Raw genomic sequence first — 11,640 nt, forward strand, 5'->3', positions numbered from 1 at the left:
GTATATTTCAGAGTTTGTGTCCTTCAATTTCAGATGCAATCTCAATTTATTATTACAGGTGCTCAAAAGGATTATTTGAGGAGTGGTCATGTGAAATGTATCTTAACATTCTAAATGTTTGTTTTATTCTGTTTTCCCACTAACCACTAGAATGGTCATAACTTTTAAACAATAGATTATATTTCTAATCTGTCTGCTATTCTACATTGCCCACAAAATTATGTATATGTCATACACAAGTTTCCCTCTAGCTTGTAACTAAAATGGTTGAAAATGCAGATGTCTGAAGTATGGTGGCCAGAGAAGATTTTTGTAAAAATTGCTGTGCGAAATCTTATTGATAAAGAATGATTAGCCTTAAATAATCATACATATATAATTTGAAAGCCCTAGTTCTTCTCTTCAATATGGTTTATACAGTTCAGGTGTGTGATGTTATATAAATATGAATGTAATATGGATATGAATATCATATTCTGGCACAGAATGGAATTTTTAGAATTTTGGGCTCAGGCTTTAAACACAGTCTGTCGAACTGCTTTCCTGCACCACATATTGAGCATGTAATGGTACGTGTCCACTGGCGTGGAAGAAATCCGCTCAACACCGCTCGCCACGCCAGAGAACTGGAGCTTTGGGCCGGTGTACAGCAAGTGTGTATCCGCTATGATTGTTCTGCTTCCACGAGCAATAATATCATTTTTAATAAGCGTGATTACAGTTGGAAAGATGCCAGCATTCATTTCGAATGCCCAAAGTATTAAAAAACATTGATTTATTATACTTTTGCTTCCCCAGCCACAGTATTGTCACAACAGATCCAAGTATACGTTATGACATTTATTGCCTGTAATCCTTGATCATTCTTATGTTTCTCTGTTCTTGTTGGCATACTTGGCACCAATCTCTTGGGGCGTGTACCTCTGATTCTCGAGGAGGAGAGGAGTAAGGAGAAATTTGGGCACAGTCATACAGTCTGAAGAAACTGCAAAGAGCCTGTCACAGATCTGTGTCAGAGGTGAGTGGATTGCGGTAGTATAACACATTAGCTAGCCAAGTGCACAATAATATTTTACAGGACATACAGGTATACTGTATTTTAAGTCTTCATTTCTATTTGTATAGTGCTTTTCACAATACATATAGCTTCTAATCATTGATTGCATTAAGCCTCTTTATAACTGAAGAGTAACAGAGTATCTTTGAGTGGTAGCAAAATTTAAGTTCAGATGGAAAAAAATTTTTTTGTACGTTTGAGATTGAACAAATATTTTCCTCCTTTACTTTTTATTTGGCTCCAACAGGAGTTTGCTGTCACTGAGGATGCACCTTTGAGGAACATGTTAATATTTTGCATGTACTGTATGGCAAGATGCTAACAGATACTTGATTGTTAAAGGCTGGATGCAGCAAACTTTTTCATGGAGAAGTGTAGGTAATATCACAAATAATTTTGTCAATTATCAGCTTAAAATACATGTTTGATTTCAGTGTTTCACGTGGAACAGCAGGTTAGAACTACATTGTAGAGACCAGGGGGACATGAAAATGAGAGGGGCACAGAATCTTTCTGTCACTTGAGCATTATAATATTTTTATATTGCTGAAAAGTTGTTGGATAGTTTACCCAAAAAGGAAAATTTTGTCTCTTACTCACCCTGATTTAATTTCAAACCAACATGACTCTTTTCTTCTTTGTAACACAAAAGGTGAATTTCTGGTGGCAGGACATAAACCAGAGTAAAAGTATTTGAAATAATAGGTGCAGTGTATTCCAAGTTTTCTGTAGTGATATGATCACTTTGATGAACAGAACATAATTGAAGTTATTTACTATCAAATTAAAGCAATAAAGCACTGAAAACCTTACTGGTTCTCATTGCATCCTGTGAACAAACATGGAATATAGTTTAAGTAGCATTGATTACTTTTACTGTGGTTTTATGGTATTTTTCCCTCTTTTTGAGCTTTTATTTAAGTCACCATCCACTTATATTATGGCCAATAATCGCTATGAAGATTTCAAACATTCACCTTTTGTATTCCACAGAAGAAAAAGATAAACGGGCTTGGAGTGACATAAGGGTGAGTTAGGACATAATTAACATTTTTGGGTGAACTATTTCTATAAGACTGGTGGGACCACTTTAATATTAAATTAATGTGAATGATTAACTTTCCATTACTCTAAATTTTTTGTCAGTTATGTGATGAAATTGACCGAATCCATTCATCAGCTGTCCAGTGCTTCAGGGAGGGCTTCACTAGTATTGTGAATGAGCTTGCACCAAGAAAAATCCTTTTTGCCAAAATATACATTGAAGCAGGAGAGGAGATGCTTGCAGAAGAACTTCCAGGTATTTACTGTGGCATTACTGCAGATTATATGATTAGTAAATGTCAAACAAATGTTTCTGTTTCGTCAGAATGATGTAATACTGTAAGTTTTGTCATAGCATATTAAGTAAAGCTTGGAAAGTTGTTTTTGCAGATGATGCATGGTTTTAATACTGTTCTAACATTGTTTTCCTCTTACAGTGCGATGATGATACACCATATGAAAATGGCTTTCACCAGGATGGTTCAAGTCTTGATCAAATGGATGATGTGAAGAGGAATAAGAATCAAAGAGGGGGTAATTAGGGCCTTCAAAGCATACTTTCTTTAACATGACTTTTTTCGCCCTATATGAAAAATATGATCACTTCCTGCAATGTGCTATTGCAAAGATATGAGTCCGGAATCATTCAAAGAAGTCCTGTGTTGCAGAAGAGACTCTTAACACCAAAAAATAAAAATTGTCATATTTTACTTACCCTCATGATGTTTCAAACCTGTATGACTTTCTTTTCTCATGTGGGGATATTTTTTTAATGATTATCACAGCCCACCCTTTCAGTGCAATGGCAGTGGATAGTGGCTCAATTTAAAGCTTAGAGGACCCAAAAAATGTCATAAAAGTAGTCCATGTGACTTGTGTATCTAATTTCAAGTTGTCTGAAGGCATATGATAATTTTATTTATGTATTTATTTTTGTGAGAAACAACCTGAAATGAGAAGTTCCTTTTGAAGTGGTTTGTGTGTTCACATGTTCGTTTTGTTTGTTTGTTTTTTGTTTTTTTTGTTTTTCTTTAAGCTTTTAAAGTGAGGTACTGTTAACTGAATTGTGTTGAAAAAATAACCTGTGATGTTCATCAAAACATCTCCTTTTATCTGCTCCTAAAATGTATTTTTGGGTGAAGTTAAAATGAAATGTGTAGTAATATTTTTAAAGCGAAATGGCAAAAAACAAAATATTATCCTACTGTATTTGATGACAAATTGTGATTCTGAGATGTTTAAAGTGTTAATTCTGTGACATTGTGAACAAAAATGTAAAATTATTGAATGTTTCATGTTATTAAATAAATGTGATTAAACATCAAGTTGCCAGTTTTTAATATGCATTATTGAGTACAAGTTTGCCATTTATAAGGTACAAAGTGATTGTCACTGGGGCAGTACCCTTAAAAGGCCAAATTTGCACCTTTTCCAAAGGTACATTATATTACGATATAACTAAGGTCCAAGTTAGTCATCAATGGTGCATATTTGCCTCTTTAAAAGTACAAGATGTAAGGGTACGAAAATGAACCCATGTTTAAGGGTTCGCAAATGTACCTTTGAGTACTGGCCCAGTGGCAAGCCACTGTGCCCCTAAAGGTACAAATTTTGCACTTTTTTTCTGACAGTGAAATATGATAGAGAACACAGACACTTGTGCAAGCTACATAAATAGTGTAGCAGTTACTAGGCCGCAGTGTCTGACAATCAGTTAAATTCACAGCAGTCTGTGAAATGGTGGAAATAAAACACAAAGTGGTCAGCTTTGGTTTTGCTGGGTTATTTTTCCAAAAGCTCAGAAAACGAAATAAACCATTATTATAGTTACTGTATATTATACTGTATTATTCTCTTTCTTTCACTCACAGGTTATTTGCATTAAACATGAAACGGTAATCGCGTTACAGCTCATTTACATTTTAGTAAGTCTACTCTGTCACAAGGCAAGGTATGTTTTACCCATTAGACAATTTATGTGTTTTTAAAGTGTCTAAAACATTATTTGAACAGATATGAACATATCATAAACTCTAATGCAAACACCTGCATTCCAATTGCTAGTTACCATTGGCAAAATATAAATATTTTTATAAATTTGTCAGAACCCTTGAACACTAAATATTTCATCATATTTAAAGCTGCTGTCAGGTCGGATTTGGCACGAAATCACTGGCTTATGTCATTCATCCTTACGTCATTATGCCATGTCCGTAAACCCAGAAAAGAGGAACCGGCTGTCGCGTGTTCCGGCAGGAGAAACTATGCTCTTCACTTCAGTTCATTCAAACTCACATAGTTCAGGACAGCATCGTTGCAGTCTGGATGGATGTATATACGGGTGCATGTCAATAAATTAGAATGTCGTGGAAAAGTTCATTTATTTCAGTAATTCAACTCAAATTGTGAAACTCGTGTATTAAATAAATTCAGTGCATACAGACTGAAGTAGTTTAAGTCTTTGGTTCTTTTAATTGTGATGATTTTGGCTCACGTTTAACAAAAACCCACCAATTCACTATCTCAAAAAATTAGAATACATCATAAGACCAATAAAAAAAAACATTTTTAGTGAATTGTTGGCCTTCTGGAAAGTATGTTCATTTACTGTATATGTACTCAATACTTGGTAGGGGCTCCTTCTGCTTTAATTACTGCCTAAATTCGGTGTGGCATGGAGGTGATCAGTTTGTGGCACTGCTGAGGTGGTATGGAAGCCCAGGTTTCTTTGACAGTGGCCTTCAGCTCATCTGCATTTTTTGGTCTTTTGTTTCTCATTTTCCTCTTGACAATACCCCATAGATTCTCTATGGGGTTCAGGTCTGGTGAGTTTGCTGGCCAGTCAAGCACACCAACACCATGGTCATTTAACCAATTTTTGGTACTTTTGGCAGTGTGGGCAGGTGCCAAATCCTGCTGGAAAATGAAATCAGCATCTTTAAAAAGCTGGTCAGCAGAAGGAAGCATGAAGTGCTCCAAAATGTCTTGGTAAACGGGTGCAGTGACTTTGGTTTTCAAAAAACACAATGGACCAACACCAGCAGATGACATTGCACCCCAAATCATCACAGACTGTGGAAACTTAACACTGGACTTCAAGCAACTTGGGCTATGAGCTTCTCCACCCTTCCTCCAGACTCTAGGACCTTGGTTTCCAAATGAAATACAAAACTTGCTCTCATCTGAAAAGAGGACTTTGGAACACTGGGCAACAGTCCAGTTCTTCTTCTCCTTAGCCCAGGTAAGATGCCTCTGACGTTGTCTGTGGTTCAGGAGTGGCTTAACAAGAGGAATACGACAACTGTAGCCAAATTCCTTGACACGTCTGTGTGTGGTGGCTCTTGATGCCTTGACCCCAGCCTCAGTCCACTCCTTGTGAAGTTCACCCAAATTCTTGAATCGATTTTGCTTGACAATTCTCATAAGGCTGTGGTTCTCTCGGTTGGTTGTGCATCTTTTTCTTCCACACTTTTTCCTTCCACTCAACTTTCTGTTAACATGCTTGGATACAGCACTCTGTGAACAGGCAGCTTCTTTGGCAATGAATGTTTGTGGCTTACCCTCCTTGTGAAGGGTGTCAATGATTGTCTTTTGGACAACTGTCAGATCAGCAGTCTTCCCCATGATTGTGTAGCCTAGTGAACCAAACTGAGAGACCATTTTGAAGGCTCAGGAAACCTTTGCAGGTGTTTTGAGTTGATTAGCTGATTGGCATGTCACCATATTCTAATTTTTTAAGATAGTGAATTGGTGGGTTTTTGTTAAATGTGAGCCAAAATCATCACAATTAAAAGAACCAAAGACTTAAACTACTTCAGTCTGTATGCACTGAATTTATTTAATACATGAGTTTCACAATTTGAGTTGAATTACTGAAATAAATGAACTTTTCCACGACATTCTAATTTATTGAGATGCACCTGTATGTTATCTGTTTGGTGAAGTTGTTTACCTGCTATAACACTTAGATATGTTTTCTGGTAAGGTTGTTAAGGCCTATATTGGTTCTCATGCTTTTATGAATTGAACATTACTTGCGTGTTAACCGAACGCGATGCACCTACATTGTCCAATACAAACATTAATAGAAGATAAAACACTTGAATAATCATATTAAAATATGCTGGTAACTGATGGTGGTTTGTTAACAATGTAAAATCACTTTGAGTGTAGTGTCAGAAAAATGCTATAAGTGTAAAATTAATTATCCATTCAAAATATGTAAATAAGAGTTTTTTATCTTCATCAAACAAAATAATATTACAGTTTTAAATGTTTAATTGTATAACATAATATCAACATGAAAATAGCACGTTATGACTCTGGCTCTGAGTATCTTCCAGTCATGATCACACACAGGCGATGTCTAGGTAAGCTGAAATCATGAGATTCATCCGCCAGAAGAGCAGTGCTGAAACGTGACTGACGTAAAGTGTTCTTCTGCAAATTGCAGATGTCGCTAGAGAGCACAAAGTAACGGAGTGCAGCTTTAACATGAATACTTTTGACATCCATGTATATTTGGATGTAAAATTATAACAACCTGTGGAAATGCTGGCAGCTAGTGTTACTGGATTAAGAAAAAGCAACTTGGCAGAGCAGTTGAAACACACCATGCTCAAACAATGCCTTCTACATTTCTGGCACCACACAGCATAGAAAATGAAATACTCTTTTCCTAATATTATTAATAACATTAATACATTGCTGTTTTAATAAAATTATATTATTTAGTACAATAACATGATATTATTTATAATAAATAAATGAACCCATCTTTTGTGATCATGCACCTACTTGGGGTGTCACAATAGCAGTAAATGTACACAATATAGTCAAAAATTCTGTTTTGCTATAATAAATGTGTTCCATTCAATGCGTTCTTTTATTTTTGAACATGATATTACTAAAACAATTGCACAAGAAACTTACACTCAAAAGCCAAATAAATTCTTTAGAAGAATGGGTTATGAATTCGATACCCAAAACAATGCAGCATCCAGCCTGCTCAAACCCCACTTCCACTACAGTAATGTCAGTCAGAAAAACAATCTGATTATTTTTCATGCCTGGAGCCAATAGACCGAGTTAAAAGAATCTCTTTCCCCTCTCCAAAGCAAGGCCTTTCAAACCACTAGAATCCGTACAACTATCCAAACAGGTCATAGGTCACTGCATGTAAAAATAGTAGCTTGACATCCCTCCTCCCTGATTTATAATGCATGTCAATATCCAGAGCAGTTAATGCGCACAGACTTCACAACAGCCCTCCACAGTAAGTACTGGCAGCATTGGCATAGTGTATGCAGCTGGCCACCTTCCATCATCCGTGAGAAATAAAAGTCTCCAACAAGTCAAGCAGTAGAGAGGCAGGGGGACGTGATATGATTATTAATGATTTGGTTCTTATTTTAAGGCTGTTAAAGAAATAGTTCACTTACAATAAAAACAACAATTCTGTCATTGTTACTCACCCACATGTAATCCCAAAGTATTGGAAAAACGTAGGCGTGTGATGTAATTTAAAACAAAATCTGGCCAAATTGAATGTGTATTTGAGTTTTGTCATTCGAAACAGCTTACCCGGGCGAACTTTCAGAAAACTTCTTACAGGATGCTAAACACCTTCTTACTGCCATTGGTCCACATCATCAGTAAGTGTGACCTGGAGCTCCACCTACTTTGAGGCTGACAGCTAAATCCCATTCGGTCAATTAAGATCAGTCAACATGAGAGCAAGAATAGCAAAAGGGAGAGAGAAAGCAGAGAGGGGAGAGAGAGGAGAGAGAGATGGGCTCGCCGGCCCCAGACACGCCGTCGACTGGCCCTCAGCTCGCTGTTGTGCTTCCATCTGCGATGCCGGGCGATGGCACTGGACCCCTCAGCTGTCCCTTCCGGTTGCTGGTTGATGCAATGCTCCAGCGCCACCGGATCGTGCACTCCCTCGGCGTCGCGATCCTCAGTCAGTGGCAAGGACTCCTTGACAGCGCGTCATTTTCCTACCCGGGTTTCGGCACCAGTGTAACACTTAAGAAGGCAAGAAGGAAGCTGAGACCGGCTTGACAAACACATAGACATTTAATGACACTTTTCAGTGTATAATGAAACAAAAACACGCACTGTTTTTCAGCCAGCTGCATCAAATCATAAAAACATTCAGACATGCAGATAAACTTTGTACATCTCTCTCCCTTCTGCCACTGTCTCTTTTCCTTAAATATTCCCGCCTCCCCTCACTCTGCCCAGACGCCGCTCGGCTCCGCCCTGCTCACCACACATGCTATGCAATTTTTTTTTATTAATGATTCTACAAAAAAACCATCTCAAATACTCTTAAGTGCCCATTCTCTCTGTTGTTTGATATGCTACTTCACTCATGTGCCATCTGCAGCCGAAAACCAATGACGCATCTGCCCAAAGTAAGATATGCCTATCATCATTCTTTTGTCTGTTTTCTATCCACTAACACTCCTTTACAAACCCATCTTTGCAGTAGTATCAGTCTCATAATAAATTACAATAACAGAATGTAATCTGTACATATTATGATCGTGTATAGTTTGTTAGCGCATTAGTGCAGTGAATCACAAGGTAAACATTAGAAATTACACATCTACTTCTGGTTAAAATAATTACAGATCTACTTCTGGTTAAAATAGCTTCTTTTATGGATCTTGTGTGAATTCTACTCACAGAATGAGGCACGAAGTCACTGAACATATTTTAATGTCATATTGATTGATGTTTTACATGTAGCCTTGAGGGTCCTCATATTTACATGCTACTCTAAATGCCTCCCCCTGGAGCGTGGCCAGTGTCTGAATGTTCGCAAACAGTACGTCATTGCCCAGCTGTTTCGAACTACTTTTAGGCTCTGAGCGAAGTAGTACTTTGCCATGAGTGTGCTGGGGCCTTTATGTGGAACACAAAAGGAGAAATTTTGAAGAAAGTACTGGGTGCTCTTTTCCATGCAACGAATGAATGAATGGTTACAAAGAATGAATTGGGTCTGGAGCTTTCAAGCTTCAAAAAGTAAAGCACTGTAAAATGATTCATTCATTCATTTGAAAACTTGATCAATTAAATTTATGAATAATCATTCAGACAGGTTTGTGAACCGGATCAAATGTTTCACTGAAAAGATTCAACTCAAAAGAACAATTAGGTTAAGAATCGACAATCGAAACTTGCCAAGTATAGTGTAAATCTATTATTTCAGTCTAACTAATCTGATGCTGTTTCATGCACTTTCTTAAAATGTTCTCACTCCCTTGAATGGATCTTTTTTGGTAAAAAAAAAAAAAAAAAAAAAAAAATTTATGCTATTATGAGTATTATGCTATAACAGCTGAAGTTTTTCATTTTGTATTGTGCATTTAATTTACAAAAAGCTCTGTCAAGTTGTTTTTATTCACATTGCGCCCATCTGCTGCTAAAGGATGGACACCTGTTCCCCCAGCTCACTTTTGGTTGTTATGGTAACTCAAAGAGTGTTTTCTTATGTGAGCACTGGTCATCATGACAGCTTCAAACCGCTGAGCTTGATGATTGTCATTTATGGGAAATGGACCGGTGTGAAGACAGGCCTGAAATAGCAGGAGGGGGCCAGGCTCCTGTGACCTGGATAAAACTGAGCCTCATCAATCATTGTCAAAGCCACTCATCAGGGATTCCACCAAGCCATAAGTCCCGCCCACCAGGGGGTGTTAAAGAAGTGGTGGACTGGCCACTGTCCGTCTGTGTGTGGCCACGCCTCTTTTCTCATTGCTGTTTTGCAAACAGTCAAAATCAAATTAAAGTGAACGCACATGCATACAGACTTACATACCGATAAATATGCATGCACTACCTTGACTCAACCTCTAAGAGTTTGACATATATTCATATTATATGTCGTATGGCATTCAAGATCTCATGTTTCAGCTATCTTTGACAGCAACAGATATCATCCTGTCAGAGAGTGTGGAACATAAAGAGGTTAATGTTGTTTGCCTACAAAATCTCTAAGAATCCTGTTACATGTATCTCAACTTTTTTAATTTTATTTTACATTGAACAAAGGCCAGATTTATTGTGGTTTTATTTTAGAAGGACTCACTTTTATGTATTTTCAGAGATCAACTCAAAGTATTTAATCATCTTTTTGAGGAACCATGTTGGAACTAGGTGGGTGACAGCAGAATGCCAAAGAGTAGGCAGATATCATTATCTACGGTGCTCCCTGAAAATAAATAAATAAATAAAAATACAACTCCAAAACCAACTAATATTTTGTTTCCATCCACTTTGTCCAAAATGGAAAGTGAAACAGAATGGGTCCCTCTGGTTCACAGAGAAGGATATGTGTGTTATTAATTCATGATATCTACCATTTCTAACAGTTCAATAATAAATATCAAAAGAATGCACCAGGTCTCTTCACCAATTCTGTCCAATAAAATAACCCCCACCCCTCTCCTCCGCCTATCCCTTTCTATGTGAAAAGCATAACAAAGAGTGGAAGAGCGGAGACAGGAGAAATGTCTTGACTTGGGCCCCAGTTGTACCCCATGGAGGGCTGGAGAATAGAGGGATGGCATCATCTCATGCATAATTTATAAGTGTATATTAACCCTGAGTGGAGCTGCTTCATCAATCAAGACAACCTGCCATAACAGGATGTGTGTGCCTGTGTGTGCTAACTGCTGCCATGTAAGGATAAAATGTATTTTAGTTTTTGTTTTGTTGTTTTCTATGCATGTGTGTTTAATTGTTCATTATCCTTGTGGAAATGGGTATGCAAGAGTTTTGTTTTCACATTGTGAAAGCACAATTGGAGACCATGGCATGTATATGCGTGACTGTGTGTTTATTCATTCTGTTGTCCAAAGGCAAAACGCAGTACCTACAAATTTTGTAAAAACTGACTCAACTACACTCAGATTCAGAGAAAACAGAGAGTGAAAATTGCATTAACTAGAAATTCCACACTAATACCAAGTAATGTTTCTCAGTTTCAGAGAACATGGCATACAGTAGTTACTGTGTTTTACCTTTGTAGTAGGGTTGCACGGTATACCGGTGCTATGGTAGTATCGTGATACTAAAGCTTCTGGTGCCACAGTATTTTGTAAACGGTAGTACCGTTAATACAGTAGAACCATAAGTTTTGTTGTATGTGCGGTAGTAAATATTATTTTCACTAAAACCTTCATTTGAATCAGACTTATAATGTAGTCTTTTTGAGTGGCATCTCCTTCACACAGTGCCCTTTTAGAGCGCAAAATACTGTTTCGAATTTGGTATTGTTTATTTTTCAATGTGTGGTTTTCCCATGCATCAAACACACATCTGAATCCCAGCGTGTTAATTTGGCGGTCATGTCTCCTAATGGATAATATCGATTTAAATAAAACTTTAGAGAGTAAGAAGCTTTTTAAAAAATATGATTCTCGTACGAGATTTGGAATTATTTTGGGTTTTGCCCGGAAACACCGGGAAAACCCTTCTGCCACGAATGTTTACATAGATTTCAAGCCAAAGGGGGAAACATCAGCAAC

The 11,640-nt window shown here is 37.4% G+C and overlaps 1 long non-coding RNA gene across 1 annotated transcript; it reads left to right on the forward strand.

Annotated features, from left to right (window-relative positions):
* Positions 1 to 1,346: 1,346 nt before the first annotated feature.
* Positions 1,347 to 3,285, forward strand: LOC127415934 (uncharacterized). The gene is made up of 3 exons (XR_007893021.1): positions 1,347 to 1,435; positions 2,204 to 2,357; positions 2,539 to 3,285. It is a non-coding gene; the product is annotated as an uncharacterized LOC127415934 (long non-coding RNA).
* The last annotated feature ends 8,355 nt before the right edge of the window (positions 3,286 to 11,640 follow it).

This window comes from Myxocyprinus asiaticus, chromosome 25, assembly GCF_019703515.2.
Source record: "Myxocyprinus asiaticus isolate MX2 ecotype Aquarium Trade chromosome 25, UBuf_Myxa_2, whole genome shotgun sequence".
Classification (NCBI taxonomy): Eukaryota; Metazoa; Chordata; class Actinopteri; order Cypriniformes; family Catostomidae; genus Myxocyprinus; species Myxocyprinus asiaticus.